Source organism: Arvicanthis niloticus, chromosome 6, assembly GCF_011762505.2.
Source record: "Arvicanthis niloticus isolate mArvNil1 chromosome 6, mArvNil1.pat.X, whole genome shotgun sequence".
NCBI lineage: Eukaryota > Metazoa > Chordata > Mammalia > Rodentia > Muridae > Arvicanthis > Arvicanthis niloticus.
Genome location: NC_047663.1, coordinates 51,654,337 through 51,670,648, shown reverse-complemented (window position 1 = coordinate 51,670,648; position 16,312 = coordinate 51,654,337). Strand labels below are relative to the sequence as shown.

The following is a 16,312-nucleotide window of genomic DNA, read 5'->3' as shown; positions in this document are numbered from 1 at the left end:
CCAGAGCAGAGAGAGAAAGAAGTAGACTGGATATGGCCAGGGCTGTCTGTGAGAGAGGGGACACTAGCGGGGACAGAGAAGAGAGAGAACAGGAGCAGAGTGTAAGCAAGCATAGCAGGATTAGTAGGGTTAGAAGGGAAATGAGGAGCTGGGGAGGGAAGCCTGTGAGCTGGAGGGAGTTTAGGGTGAGGCAGGAGGCCTAGGAGGACTTTGGAATGTGTAACAGGTTCTTGTGATGCCAGCATGAGCTTTGATAGGCTGGTGAGCGCCACAGGTAGCCATTTGTTCCTTCGGCCAGAGATAAGTGAAATGGCTCCTTTTGGTCGAGAGGAACCAGTTTCCCAAGTTCCTGAAGAATTCTGGCTTTTATCTCACTGCCAGAAATCTTCCTTATAGTCCAGGCTGAGCTCATTTTTGGATATTTGGATTGCTTTTTGGATTTTTGGAAATTGGAGTTTCCTCTGGATCTGATACAACATTCTTGATAAAGACTACAAGGTAGCTAACAGAAGGAACATTTTTAACATGAACCTAGCCAACATTGTACTAAATGGAAAAGCATTTTCTCTGTATCAGGAACCAGACAAGAATGTTCACTTAACTTAATCTGTATAGTGCTTGACCTTTCTGATAAGTTATTTCTGATGATAAAATGAGCCAATTCAAGCCAAGTCAAATCAAAGTAAAGTATATGAAGGAAGGCTGACTGGGAAGCAGCTCTTGGGAGTTCATTGGTATCAAGGAAGGAGGCCAGGGAAGTTGCCACAGGAAAGAGACAGAGAGAGGGGAGGGGAAAGAGAAAGAGAGAATGAGCGTGTGTATGCAGGAAGAGAGAAAATGCAGAGGGGGGAGAGAGAGGAGAGAGACTGAAATGTCTGGATTACGAAGGGAAGAGCCTCTGGGAGAGAGAAAGCCCAGCTTCTGGGCTGGAAAGTTCAGCATAGAGGGCAGGGTGTGCTAACTGTGTCCTGTAACAGGCTGGGACAGGGATGCTGGGAGAACCTGGAGGCCAGATCCATTTTGGTATGTTAAATATGTACTTCGGCCGCTCGTCCCCCATCTGAAACCCAACACTTTCATCTGGGACAACGGTGATAGAAATAAATATAAGCGGTAGAAACAAACAGTAAGAAAAGAAGCCAACCCGTCCCTGTTTTAGGCAATGTGATCCTATATTTAAAAGCCCCTAAAAATTCCATCTTGAAACTCTTGGTCTGATGAGGACTCTCAGCAGAGTTATAGGATTCCAACCTGACTCCTGAAAACATGGTGTGTTCTCTGCACACTAATTGTGAGCATGCCTTGAAAGAAGTCAGGAAATCAGTCCCACCCACAACAGCTTATACAAGACCCTAGGAGTCCATATGAGCCGAAAAAGCAAAAAGATCTCCTCTGTGAAAACTTGTGGAGTCCCTGAGCCACTGCCAGCAGACTGAGATCATGAGAAATCCTCGTGCAATAGAAAGGAAATCTGGCTCGACACACCTTGGTTAGCAGGACTGCTCCAGACTTCCGAAGTCTGACACTGGGCCATTTATTTTAGATATTTAAGTACAGTGCAATTTTGGAAAAAAAGTTTCTGGTGACAATGATCTCAATCCTACGTATACAATAAAGTATAAGATGTGACACATTGATATTCTTTAGCAAAGTACATGTGACCTCTTCCATAAAGACTGGTTCTATAGCTTTAAGGGCTTAGGTGGGGATGGAGTGTGGTCTAAGTCATACAAGTATTGTAGTGGTCACTAAGCCAGAAAGTACATGTGACATCTCCCCTAGGGATTGACTCTATTGACTGAGAAATAGTGCTCAAGATAAAGGCCTAGGGAGGAAGAAATAGTCACATGAGTCTGGGAGTTTGAGGGGGGCTGGCCCCACAGAGAGCACAGATCACCAGGCTATTATCCATGTCCACCCCTGGCCTTCTGGTAGAAAACAGGTATAGATCTCCTGTGTTGACGAGACAAGCATGTGTGCTTACCACGCTCGGTTTCCCTAAGCTTCTCTGAGCACAATCACCATGTGCCCTTATAAAAACTGAAGGAAGAAGATGAAGAAGACAAGAAGATGCAAAGAAATCCTATCTTCACAAATGGACAGAATTTATATTGTGGAAACGACTGTATTCCTTGAATGTGATCTACAGATTTGATGTAAGTATCATTTCTCTAGAATGGAACTGTTATAACCACGGGCAGCCTTTATCGTTCAAACGTGTAGAGCCCAGGCTGGTTGATGTCATATTGGGTCTTCTTCCCCGTTCTTTTCAAAGGGTGGGTTCCCACTAAGGAGCCTATCTCCTCTCTCCCATTCAGTTTCAGTATTACCTTGCAAAAACCTGTGTTAGTCAGCGTTCTGCCTTATAAAAACTATCCGAGACAATTAACTTATAAAAAGGATAGCCTTGTTTGGAGTCAGATTTTCTGTGTTTTTGGTTTATGGTTGGTGCCACTGTGTTGTGCCCATGGCAAGGCTGAACATCATGTCAGGAGTATGTGGCAGCAAAACTGCCCAGTTCCTGGCTATGTAGCAAAAGAGAAAGAGGAAAGGGCTGGGTTCTCACACAACTCCATGAGAAGGCCTCCCACTCAGCCCTCTAAAAGGTTTCATTACCTTCCAACAGCATCTGTTTAGATCCAAGCTATATAGCGCTAACCAAAATACAGACTCGTCAAAATATCACAGAATAAATAAAACAGAACTGAGATGGAGAACCACAAACATAAATAGGGAAATCATGAATAATGGAAGGATGGATGAGAAGAGATGCAGATGAACCCAGATGGTTTTGTTGTTGTTGTTGCTGTTTTGTTTTGTGGTTGTTGTGTTTTTTTACTTAAGCAGTCTTTACTGAAAGCCATGCATGAGAAGTGTCTACTCCTGCATTGTTGGGGGCCGACTTTTAGCAGAAAGCGGCTATCAGCTTTGCAGCCATCTTGAGCCATATACCCTGACATGAGACTTGAATTACAATAGCCTACAACAGCTGAGAACACTCCGATAATCTTAGTTTAGATACCTTGAGATTAAAGGTGTGTAAGATTAAAGGTGTGTGAGATTATAGAGATCAGAGTTAGAGACAAGACCTAAGGGCATGATTAAAGGTGTAACTTAGTGGCGTGGCTTAGAAGTGAGACATATAAAAGGCAGAGACAGAACAGATCAGAATTGAGACGATAGAAGACATTAGTCAGACTATAGAAGACAGAACCAGAGATCAGAGAATATAGACGGAGATCAGAGACTATAGAGGGATCATCAGAGACGAATCTCAGACATTAGGTAGAATCTGCCGTCACCCTCGCTCTTGCTGAACCCCCGACCTGAAGACCGGAGCAGCAGCTTGGGCCGGGATACAGTGGCCGCCCAAACGTGGGTCGGCCCGGGCCTCAACATTTTGCCTGGGCTGCATACATTTATTTTGGCCGCCCCAACGTGGGACTAGTGCGGTCCCCAACACTGCATCTTCTCGATAGTTTCTTCCTTGTATTTGCCCTTCTCCTTCCCCACTTGTCAGGACTTGGCTTTCCTCTCCAGGATCTTCTTGCGGTCCTTGTCCAGCTTCAGCCTGGTGATGACCACCTTGCTGGGGTGGATGTCCACATGGACAGTTGTGCCATTAGCCTTTTCTCGCTGGACTTGTTCAATGTCAATAATGTATTTCTTCCTGCATGCTTGGATCACTCTGTGTAGATGGAACACTATACTTCTGTCTCAGTTCTTTGGGAAGAGAGGAAGACATGATTTTCCTCTGAATGTGAGAAAGTGCATTGAAATGCCGTTTGCGGTTCTTGCTCCGGTCAGAAGTCACAAAGGGATGGAACTTCATCTTGGTGGCTGTGATGCAGCGATGGCTTTCGGAAAAAACAAACAAACAAACAAACAAACAAAAAAACAATAACAATGACAAAAAAAAAAAAAAACCACCTGAAGGTTTTTCCTTGCTTTTCAACACTCAGGTTCCTACTTGAAAGGAATATGTGTTCTGAGGAGCTGGGTGCTGACAAGGAACATGGTGAAGGCTGAGCAGGCACAGAGAGCAAGGCTGGGTGTTGGATATCGTGGTGTTTGACCTCCAGCTGTTTCCTTCCACAGTGCCTCTCGAGGCTCTAGTGGAAACCAATACCCTCCTGCACAGAATCGATGCTTAATAAGACAAAATGCTCTTCCTCCTTACCCCTTCTCTCCATGTCTGGTGAGGACAAGGTTTCTAATCCTCTCTGTCCATCTGGGTGGAGTGAGGGGTATGAAGATGGAGCTTAATGGCTAGGGTCCTCACACTCAGGCGTCAGGGAATCACACCAGGTTTTGAATATGAGCAGTGAACGGACTCTTGTGCAGTGATGCTCAATGACAGAGGCGCTGAACTTCTTGGAAAGTCATGGGCAGGAAGCAAATGAAGATAAGAGGCATAGGAGAAGAAAATAGACCGCCCCTCTGTTGTAACCCCCCTTCCCACCAAGTTAAAAATGAGGAAGTCCCAGGAGGCTCAAGAAAGAGCAATGTGGGACGACACTCCCTGGGGGATGGAAAGGAATCTTGTTCTTTGCCCGAACACTGGTAATCCCCACTCACATTCAAGTTCCAATTCCCTCAGTGTTGACTGTCAGAAGCTGAGAGATTTCGGCATTCCCCAAATGGACCATTCAAGACACAAAAGAGAATGGACCATTGGGCCTTGGACGCAAAGGACTGACATGTCTGTGGCTTCTACTTGGTCCCTCCCACACGCCAGCCCTCTAGGATATAGCCCTCTAGGATATTGAGTTCTTGATTCTGGTCATTGCTGCACAGGAAAGCCAAGACTTCACACAGGTAACTGGGCCAGGGATGCCAGGGAGACCAGTGGGGCAGGGAATGTGTAAGGGGATGCAGGGAGGGAAGGGCTCTAGGCCTTGGGTGGAAGTATGCAGCTACAGACAGGGTTTGTGTAAGGCTTGGAAGCGCACCAGCACTGGACTCTAGTATGGACTGTGGCATCCACAATCCCTAGGCAGACTAAGACTCAAACTCAACCATGTCTTTGGCCCAGTTCTCACCTGATTCCCATCCTAACTCTAACCTTATCTCTAACCTCAGTTCTTTGCTTAACAGACGTTTGGATATTCTAGATCCAAACCATAGTTCTTAATTAAAATACATATGTTCATATATATATATATATATATATATATATATATATATATATATATATACATGTATGTGGAGACCAAAGAACAACCATGGCTGTAATTTCTCAGGAGCCATTTACTTATTTTGCACGCGTGTATACATCATGTGCATCGTGTGCACCATGCAAGTGTGTGTGTGTACTGTATACATATGTGTGTACCATGTGGTATAGGTACATTCTTGCATGCATATGTGGTAGGCAGAGGTTGACATGGAGTATCTTTCTTTATCTCTCTCAACCTTATTTTTTAAGACACGTTCTCTCACTGAAGATGAAGCTTGTCCTTTAAGCTAGTCCATCTGCCGGTGAGTCCTCATGATCTCTCTCTGCCCGATTCCCACACCACAGCCTCTATACGGGTGCTAGGGGTCCAAACTCGGGCCCTCACGCTTGTCCAATGAGCCATCTCCCAGTCTCACTTTCTATTTGTTTGTTTATCTTGTTTTGTTGTTTTGAGTTAGGGTCTCTTACTGACCTGGAACTTGTTAATTAGACTAGGCTGACCTGGCAGCTAGGTTCAGGGAATTAGCCGTCTCTGCCTCTCCCAGAAATTACTAGCATTTTCAGACACCATGCCTAGCATTTTTCTTTCTTTCTTTTTTTAAAAACCTTATTTATCATTTGAATTATATGTTCATGTGGGTCTCTCTATTTGGGTGTGTGCATGTGAGTGCAGGTGCCCCCAGAGGCCAGAAGAGTTGGCTCTCCCTGGAGCTGGAGTCACAGGCTGTCTGTCGTTCGCTGTGGGAGCCGGGAGCCAACTCAGGTTGCCTGCAAGAAGGCTACATGCTCTAACCACTGAGCCATCTCTCCAGCCCTATGCCCAGTTGTTTCACACGGGTTTTGGGGATGGAACGTCAGTCCTCATGTTTGCCTGGCAAGCACCTTACTGGCTGAGCACCTCCACAGTGCTCTACTGCAGTCCTAACCTCAGCTCCTATTTCAACCCTAAACCGTTCCAATCCTAGATCCAAAATTAATCTTCATACAAGCCCTGCCCCAAGTGCCCACACTTAGGTCTTAACTTCCAGTTTTATTGCAAGCCCAGGTTCAATCCCTTCTATGCTATCGACTGGGTACTGGTGCCAGTCTCAGGATGAGACTCCAGGTCAAGTTCAGCCTCTTCTTAACTCAGCAGTAGCATTTTTTTTTTTTTAAAAAAAGATCTTAACATTTAATTTTTATTTGCAAATATTCCAAAGAACAGTATGATTTTGTTCATTTAGAGTGTTAAAAGGGAGTTCTAAGTTATTTATATTTTATATCTTCAAAGCATAAACCATCATGAAAATTTAGCTATTTATTCTTTCTACACACAAAGATATTAGACTTATTTATAGGTGGCCATGAAACTGTTACGAAGGGTTCTGACGATGGTACACTCCAGATGGTCAGGTTGGTTCTTGAGTTATTGATAGACATTATTGAGAAAACAAAACCAGGTTGTTGGGTTAGCAAGATGGCTTTGGGGTAAAGGAGCTTGCTGCCAAGCCTGATGACGTGAGTTCACACACCGTGGAAGGAGAAAACCAACTCCTATTTATGAGCCTGTAGCTTCTGTGCACACACACACATGCCATAAATACAAATAAATGATTGTGTGATGCAAATAAAAACCTACCCGGTTTCCTATCACTTTGAAATGACGGGCGAGACAAAAACCAGTTTCCCTTGTACTGTAGCATCTGAGGTCCCTCAGAATAGAAATGTCACATTGGGGCCTCCCAAGAGAGACAGGTAGACAGCACATCGGGTTTCTCAAAGTAAATTGAAGAATGCCCTTCTACACATGGCATCTGTGGTGTTTGAGGGTACTTGTGTGTTCTCTCTGATCAGGCAAGATATCTTTTGGTCCCAAAGAGACAGAATGCTGTTGTCTTTCAAATGCTTTCTTACTTTGGCCAATGTTGGGCAAGTCACAAGGTAGCAGAGAGTGGAAAGTCCTTAGCGCCAACTTTACCTCCAGCTTCAGCCCCAGACTCTGCTCCTCCTCAAAGGCCGATCCAGTTGTGACTTCACGTCTAGCTTCGGCTGCAAATGCATGCCTATCTCCATCCTCCCGACGACCTAGGCTCACTCTCGACAGGGATGCCCTACCCCAGCTGCAGCCCTGCCCTCCTCCACCTTGCTTCTCGTCCCCTTCTTAGACTGATCCCCTAACTGAACGCTGGCTTCTCCATTTCAGTTCTGACTGTCCTGGAAACCTCGTGTTTGTGGAAACATGGCAATGATATATGAAAACATCCAGTACTTGAAGAGTGAGGAGAAAAACCAGGAGACGAGAAAAAGTGACAAGAAAGGAGGAATGGAGTTTCTAAACTTTGCTCTAAGTATGTCTATCAGGGTGTATGCTGTCTACGTCTATTAAGGGTTGTGCTGCTGTGGCTCACCATGCAGCAGTGTGCTCCGGCCCACTCCAAGGCCCATTACACTGCACATACAAGGTCCTCGGAGAGACAGGGATGGGAAGACCCGAGTGACCTGGCTTCCTGTGCTATGTGGTAGGGTATGGGAGGTGTGCACGGTGTGTTGGGTTTGGAGTAGCTCACCCTTTGCACATACAATCATACAGAGGCTAAGGACCCCAGTGGTGGCCTGGCTGTCCCCAGCTACCTCTGTGTCATTGCTGTAGTCCTCCACTCTGATGTAGAACCTCACAGAGTGCCACTGTCACTGTCGGTATATGTGTAATATCTGTGCATTCCCATGCTTGCGCACATGAGTCCTGACAGGATGAGAGATTTCTGTGGGTGAGCACTTGTGTGGTCCGTGAGTGGAGAGAGACTGGAGCAACTCTACCCCAGTCCTCAGCTTCTCCCTCTTACAGCATAACTAGAGGCAAACAGTTATCTCTAGAAAGGTCCCTGGGACCTCCTGTGTCTTTCACAACTCTAACATAGTGGTTCTCAATCTTCCCAATGCTGTGACCCTTAAAGTTCTTTATGTTACAGTCACCCTCAACCATAAGATTGTTTTCATTGCTACTTCACAACTGTGATTATGCTACTGTTAGAAAGCTTAATGTATAAAACCGATATGCAGGATATCTGATACATGACCCCTAGGGAAGACTCATCCCACCCCCAAAGGGATCAAAATCCATCAGTCGAGAGTCACTGCTCTACATCATTTAATCTGACACCCCCTTCTCTCTCAGCAGCTCCTCCCAAGTCCCTCCTGTGCAACATCCTCTCTTGGACCCACCTCCTCCTGCTCTCCCTGGGCCTCGGCCTCCTGCTGCTGGTGGTTGTCTCCCTGATTGGATCCCAAAGTGGGTTGCAGGGAAGAGAGGAATCACAGCCTGGGGGTGGGGTGGGTGGAGGGAGAGAACCTTAGCAGGGCAGGGATTGCAGAGGGCATGGAAGGACAGCAGCGAGGGCCACAGCAAGGACAAGTGTAATGGAGCACAAGGGACAGTGACTTGGTAATAGATGACAGCAGTGGTGGGGACACTGGTGGGGACATGGAGGACCTATGGTCAGACAGCTGCTGGCCTTGTCACCTGTTACTGTGCTTGGGTTATACAGTCGCATCAGCTCACCCCCTCAGCCTCGACTTATGCTTGTGCACTATTGGGTAACAACAGTGCCTGCCCATTGGGTCCCTGTGAGGCAGAGTGTCACTCTGAGTGCAAAGTGCCCTGCCTAGTGCTGGCACAGAGTGGACCTGAGAAACCTTGGTTCTCATCATCCTGTCGTCCTCATCAGATTCCCAGTTAAGGAGGGACCTAAACACTCTGAGAGCCACTTTAGACAATACCACCTCCGAGATAAACACCCTGGACTCCAAGGGTGAGCTGGGCTCTCACGGGGTTCTGGGCTGGAGTGGGCTGGGTAAGGTGAACAGTCCTGAGCACCAGTTCCTTGTCCTGCAGCTGTCAGCTTGCAAGCAGGCATCAGTTCTCTGAAAGTGGAGGTGGAGGATCACAGGCAGGAGCTGCAGACAGGTGAGAGGCCCTGGTCTCCAGAGTGTGCAGAAGGGTGTGGGTGAATGCAGGTCCCTGGTGCTGAACTGTCCTCTTCCAGGCCGAGGCTTGAGCCAGAAGGTGGCTTCTCTGGAGAGCACACTGGAGAAGAAAGAGCAGGCTTTCAAAACAGGTGAGGCTGAGGGTCCCCTGTGCCCTGCTAAGAGGTGTGAGCATGCACAGTGTGTGGAGAAGTTCTTGGCACTGACAGGAGGTGTGAGCATGCACAGTGTGTGGAGATGTTCCCAGACTGAGCCTTGTGCAAGACATCTGAGCGCACCAGCAGATGCCACAACTAGGGCACTGTTGTCACTGTCATCTGTGTGTCCCAGGTCTGTCTGAAATAACTGATCGTGTGCAACAGCTGGGGAAGGACTTGAAGGCCCTGACATGCCAGCTGGCCAACCTCAAGAATAACCGTGAGAAGGGCGATGGGCGTGGTTTGCTCTAGTTTCTGGGAGGCGAGGACACGATAGGCATGGCCTCTACTCTCCATCTTTGCTTTGCTTTTCTTAGGCTCGGAAGTGGGCTGCTGCCCCCTTCACTGGACGGAGCATGAAGGCAGCTGCTACTGGTTCTCTCAGGCTAAGAAGTCATGGCCTGAAGCTGACAAGTACTGTCAGCTGGAGAATTCTCACCTGGTGGTGGTCAACTCCCTGGAGGAGCAGGTGATGCCCGGGTAGGCTCTTTTTGGAAGGCTCTCTGGTCTAAGGGAGAGGTTACCATGCCTTTTTCTTTCTTTAGAATTTCCTGCAGACTCGCTTAGCCAATGATAACAGTTGGATCGGCTTAACAGGACCAAAACGGGCCCTTGGCGATGGGTGGATGGGACCGACTTTGAGAAAGGCTTTAAGTGAGTGTGTGTTGCACATGTGCCCTGGTCTAGTGCCCTTTGCCTGGTACTTCCTCTACTTCCAAGGCTCTGGCCCTGGGGTAGGTGGTAGAATCTGGGGGTATGGCTTAGAGTCTGGTTTCTGGAGGCCCGCATCTGTGTTTGTTCATAGGTACTGGGCTCCAGAGCAGCCAGATAACTGGTATGGACACGGACTGGGAGGGGGCGAAGACTGTGCCCACCTCACCTCGGATGGCCGCTGGAATGATAATGTCTGCCAGATACCCTACGGCTGGATCTGCGAGACAAACGTTGGCCAAGGATAAGTAGGACTCTCTCCAAGTAATTTGTTTCTTCAGTGGTTTCAGCTACTCAGGCCTGGAGTTTGGAATCCTCCTACCTGGTCTCAACATTATTGGGGATTTTTTTTTGTCAAGGATTTTAAGGCAAGGTGAAGCCATTGTGTTTGAGCTGTGTAGTGTGGTGTTCGGGAGAATGAGGTTGTTGAAATCTGTGATATTTTGTACAGTGTGAAGCTTATTGTAGGTAACTTTTGAATGTAACAAAAATTAAATACTTTTTGTTGATTTTGCATTGTTTTATTCCTATCAAAATTGGGTAATAAGATGAAAAACTATGCAGACCACAATCTAACATGTATCCTCTTGATTGAGTAAAAGCAAATTCAAAGTGTGAGAGGGTAACCAGGCATCCCTAAAAGACTTATAGAAGACAAATTAATCAAAGCTCTGGATGAGTTCCTGAGAGCTCTGTGTTTGGTAACTGTGGGGTCTATTATCACGTTGTTAAGAAAACTGTGAGGCTAGGATAATGTCTCATGCCTGTGATTTCACCCCTTGGAAGGCAGAGGCAGGAGGGCCATCTGTGGGCTACACAGTAAGTTCCAGGTCAGCTAGGGCTATACAGTGAGAAACCATCTCAAAACTAAAACAGGAGGAGCCTTTGTAAATCATCTTGGGAAAAGGAAAAGCAGAGAGTTGTCAGTTCTGTGTTCAAATCACTGGAAGAAGATGGTGGAGGATGGACCTTTTTAGAATTGTGTTACCATAATTTTTATAATTATGTTTTGTCAGTTGCATATATGAATACTATATTTATATCATTTCTCCCCTTTCCTCTCCTCCTTCAATCCTTCCCATGTTCCCCCAACTCCCTCTCAAGTTCAGGACCTCTTCTTCCTAAATTATTGCTTCATAATATACGTATGTAAAATGTGTATATATACATAAATGTGTATATATATGCATCCAGATAGGTCTGCTTACTGCTGCTCATATGCTTATATGTGTATTAGAGTTGACTGCTTGGGGTTAGGTAACCTATCAATCTGCTTGTCTCTGTAGAAGCCTGATTCTCCCCCTCTGAGCAGCCACTAATGGCTGTAGCTCTCCATTGAGAAGTAGGGCCTTTTGAGATTCCCACCACCATGCTGACATGGCAGTTGGGGTTCTGGAGGTCCTGGTTAGGGGAGCATATTGCTGAGATTTTATGGGTGTAGGACCCTGCATCACACAGAGATGACACTATTTTGCAGTAGACATCCTGCTCCTCTGGCTCATATGATCTTCTTGGCCTCTCTTCTGTGCTGTTCTCTGAGCCTTAGGTGTGGGGTTATGTTGTAGTTGTATCAACTAGGGTTGGACACTCCATGGTCAATTTCTCTGCTGCATTTTTGTGACAGGGCAGTCACAAAAATGACAAAAAAAAAAAAGACAAAAAAAAGACAGTGCAGAGGCTCTCCATCTTGTATTCTTGCTAAGGCCATTTCAGGTTTATCTGATCTCCTTGATGGGGAATCCAGTGGAAGATTACCCAACTGTATTCTAGAAACCCTAGGTCTGTCAAGGCCCGAGCAAAATGTTGAGGCTCAGGCTGCCCCGCGTTTGGGCGGCCACTGTATCCTGGCCCAAGTTGCCGCTCTGGTCCACGGGTCGGGTTCAGCAAGAGAGAGAGTGAGGTCGGACTCGAAGCATGGAGACCAGACAGAGTGTGATTCAATCCCGTTTATTCTTCAGTCTCTCTTCTTCTCTCCAAGTCCCAAGTCTTGAGTTCCTAGTCCCTAGTTCCTAGTCCCTAGTGCCTCCAAGTTCCAAGTTTCTTCTTCCAAGTGCCAAGTGCCTAATGTCTAATAACTAACTCCAAGTTGTTCTCTCTAAAGTGTCTGATTCTCTCATCTATAGTCTGATTCTCTCTAGAGCCAAGTGTCTTCTACCTAATGTCAAGTAATCTGTTCCTCTCTCTGTCTGCCTCTGCCTTTTATATGTCTCACTTCTAAGCCATGCCTTTTGGTCACACCTTTAATCATGCCCTTAGGTCTTGTCTCTAAATCTGATCTCTACACTTCTAAGTCACACTCTTAAATTACACACCTTTAATCTCACACACCTTTAATCTCACGCACCCAAAGTATCTAAACCAAGATTATCGGAGTGTGCTCAGCTGTTGTAGACTATTGTAATCCAAGTCTCATGTCAGGGTATATGGCTCAAGATGGCTGCAAAGCTGATAGCTGCTTTCTGCTAAAAGTTGGCCCCCAACATAGGTCCAAATGCCCAGCTAGCCTACCTCTGTTAAACTGCCTGCTTGGGCAAACCTCCCCCACTCCAGCTAACTGCTTATCTTAGTGTCTATCAAATTGATCCCTAACACAAAGCTCCCCCTACTCCAAGGCCTCCTGCCTGTGATTCTGCTGCAACTGCCTAGTGAGATACCAGCTCATGGTTTTTGCCTTCAAAACTCTGAGCTCTGTACACTCAGTGCTACACTTGAGTCCCCAAATACTCAAGTGTAGTTCCAGCTGGTCAGAATAAAGACTTTCAAATGACTATAATCTGTGAGTAGTCATCTCTGGTGGACTCCCCATAACATTTTGAAAAGTTATGAATTTCTGTAATGGTCTTTGTCTGCTGAAAAAAAAGCTTTTTTTTTTTTTTTTTTTTTTTTTTTTTTTTTTTTTTTTTTTTTTTTTGATAAGGGTGAGTGGTACACTTACACTTATCTGTTGGTATAAGGACAGGTATTTAGAATGCAGTAAGGATTTATACTGCTGGAGAGATGGCTCAGCGGTTAAGAGCACTGACTGCTCTTCCAGAGGTCCCAAGTTCAATTCCCAGCAACCATATAGTGGCTCACAACCATCTGTAATGGTATCTTACGCACTTTTCTACTGTGTGTCTGAAGACAGCTGCAGTGTACTCATATCAATAAAATAAATAAATCTTTAAAAAATAAAAATAAAGATAATCTTTTGCTGGGCAGCGGTGGTGCATGCCTTTAATCCCAGCACTTGGGAGGTAGAGGCAGGCAGATTTCTGAGTTTGAGGCCAGCCTGGTCTACAAAGTGAGTTCCAGGACAGTCAGGGCTACACAGAGAAACCCTGTCTCAGAAAAAAACAAACAAACAAAAAAATGGATTTATACTGATTGAGGGAAGTGGTGACAGTATGTTCTCCTCTGGGGTCCAGGACCACACTGTTCATGAGTAATGAGCTAGATGTGTAAAACCAGGTATGAATTTCCTCCTAGTGAGTGAGCCTTGGGTTGGCTACCTCCAAGATACTGCACTCTTGGGAATATCTCGCTGACCTGGTAATTGTTCCTGTTCATAGGCTTTGCACCTGTGCATGACTGTTGTCTGCTTCTCTTCCTTGGCAGCTCACACAGCACCTTCAGATCTATGGGAGCTGGTGCTTGAGCAGGAGACTTCCAGGTCACTTCTTCCTGTGTCTGAAGTGTGTGGTGTCTTCAGTAGCCGGGGCTTGCCTTCAAGTTCTGGGAAGTAACCAAAGGCAGCCGCAACAGCCTGAATCATTTGGGAGCGTCTTAGATTCTTCATCAATAACTCCAAGAGAGATTTCTTATGCCTGGCACTGGGGTTTTTGTTAGATAGTCTAGGGCTTTAGGGGATATCATTACACCAAGTAGTGTAACTTCACTCAAAACATATATGTGTGTGCATATGCACATATATTTATAGTGTGTTAAGCTATGTCTATATATTTAAGTAAACATTATTTATGTTCCTCTATGGTTTTTAAAAGCCATTTTAAAACAGTGCTGTCTCTCCCCCTTCCCTTCCTCTCTGTAGTGCTGTCCCTCACCCCTTCCCAATTAACTCTCAACCCTGGGTTTACCTGTTTCCCCTTCACAGCGCCTGTGTCCTACTAGCCTCTCTAGAGCTACCAGGACCCTTTATCTCTTGCTGATGTCTGCACTATTCCAGGGTATAGACTCACATGTGAAGACTTGTAATAGGACCCATAGATAAAAGAGAACATGTGACATTTGACCTTATGGGTCTGGGTTCCTCATTCAATACAATAGTTTCTAGACCTACCCATTTATCCACAAAGGTCATAATTTCATTTTTCTTTACAACTTAATAGTATTGCATCATATATATGTACCACAATCTCTCTGTCCATTCTTCCATTAAAGGGCATTTAGGCTATTTCTGTTTCCTGGCCATTGTGGATACAACAGCAGTGGACACGGAACAGAGCGAGAGTCTTTTGGGCATATACCAAGGAGTGTTTCAGCTTTGTGAAAATTCTCTACAGTGATTTCCAGAGTGGCTGCAATGGCTCACAGTTTCACCAACAGCGAGATCATATTATAGAGCCCTTGCTTAAGTAGGATTCCCTTAAATTGTAGGACAAAAACCTGTGGGATGACTTAGTGGATGGAGGCACTTAGTGTAGCTAAGCCCGATGATATGAGTCCAGTCCCTGGGATTGATTGGGTGCAAGGAGAGAAACACGTCTGCAAGTTGTCGTCTGCTCTCTGCAATGCAGACTGTGGCACACATGAGTTTGCACACAAGGGCACACACAGAGACCTAAATAAAAAGACCCAAAGACAAAGAGATCCCTCCACAGACAGTGACAGTGGAGATTTGGGAGGCAGATGCCTGAATCGCTTCTGAATCATTTTGTTTCCTGTTTCTTCCTGGTTGGTAAGTCTTCTGACTTCCCGTGTTTCCGAGTGTTGTAGCTGGCTTCCCATCACATGGTGTCTACAAGGCAGACAGGTAAAGCCCCCTAGGAAACTGTTTAAAACCAGCTACAGACAAGTGGGTGTATATGTAAAATTAAGACTAGAAAGTTAGCTCAGTGCATCATGGGTCATGGGACTGAGGCAGTTTTGACAGATGCAATGACTTAAATTTGTTGGTAAATTAAAATTGTTACTATGTATCCTTTCCTGAGTTGTCTTCGTGTCTATTTTTAATAAGAGCATAAACTAAACAGAAACCCTCTAAACTGCTTGGTGTACTTGAGTCTGTGGAAGGTGTCAAAACTTTAATTAGTGTGCGTAATTATAAATACACAGTGGCACAGGAAGGAAGCTAACGCTGTAGTTTGGTGAAGGAATTGGAAGAAGCAAAGAGCATTTTGTTGAAAAGGGGAAGGATTTTTTTATCAAGATGTTCAAATTTTAAAGGAAGGAAACAAAGCAGGAAGGAAGCAGGTGGGAAGAGAGATAGGAACGAGGCTGTGGGTATGGGGGTTTCATTGTGAAAGTCAAAAATAAAGAGGATGTTTAAGAATCAGAAAGGGCTAGGCATGGTGGCTCATGCCTTTAATCCCAGCACTTGGGAGGCAGAGGCAGGTTGATCTCTCTAAGTTCAAGGCCAGCCTGGTGGATATAACAAGTTCCAGGCCAGTGAGACCCTGTCTCAAAACAACGAAAGAATCAGAAAGGGTTTTGTTTCTTTACTGAAAAAAGATGGAAATCAGAAGGTTCAAATGAAGTTGTAGACAAACAGTTGAGGGTACATTCTGCAGAGAGAAAATGGTATTATATATATGTATATAATTAAGTTGGAAAAACTAAAGATAAGATTACAAATTTAAAAATATGTGGGGGCTGGAGATATAGCTCAGTGGTTAAGAACACTGACTGGACCAGGAGGGGAATAAAATCTAGAGTGTAAAAAAAAATTAAATTAAATTATTTTAAAAAAGAACACTGATTGCTCTTCCAGAGGACCAGGGTTCAATTTCCAGCACCCACAGCTCACAACTGTCTGCAACTCCAAGATTCAACACCCTTACACAGACATACATGCAAACAAAACAATGACACACATAAAATAAGGGTTTTTTAAAAAGATGTGTATGTGCCTGCTCATTTGCACGCGTACTGCATGCATGTGGGTACCTGTAGAAGCCAGAAGAGGGCATCAGATCCCCCGAAACTGTAGTTACCACAGGTGGTTGTGAGTCATCTGATGTAGGTACTGGGAGTCAAACCCAGTGACCGGGATTCTAGCCAGCCCGAGCATGGCAAACATGGCTCTGGCTGTCCTTGTCCTTTT

At 45.4% G+C, this 16,312-nt stretch overlaps 2 pseudogenes across 1 annotated transcript; one reads left to right on the top strand and one right to left on the bottom strand.

The window, feature by feature from the left end:
- Nucleotides 1–3,444: 3,444 nt before the first annotated feature.
- LOC117710290 (large ribosomal subunit protein uL24 pseudogene) lies at nt 3,445–3,832 on the bottom strand (annotated as a pseudogene).
- A 3,532-nt stretch (nt 3,833–7,364) lies between these two features.
- On the top strand, nt 7,365–10,559 carry LOC117710289 (C-type lectin domain family 10 member A-like; annotated as a pseudogene). Its single transcript, XR_013111235.1, has 9 exons — nt 7,365–7,506; nt 8,337–8,447; nt 8,884–8,967; nt 9,051–9,122; nt 9,202–9,273; nt 9,473–9,559; nt 9,657–9,808; nt 9,885–9,993; nt 10,145–10,559. The product of XR_013111235.1 is annotated as a C-type lectin domain family 10 member A-like (transcript).
- Nucleotides 10,560–16,312: the final 5,753 nt, after the last annotated feature.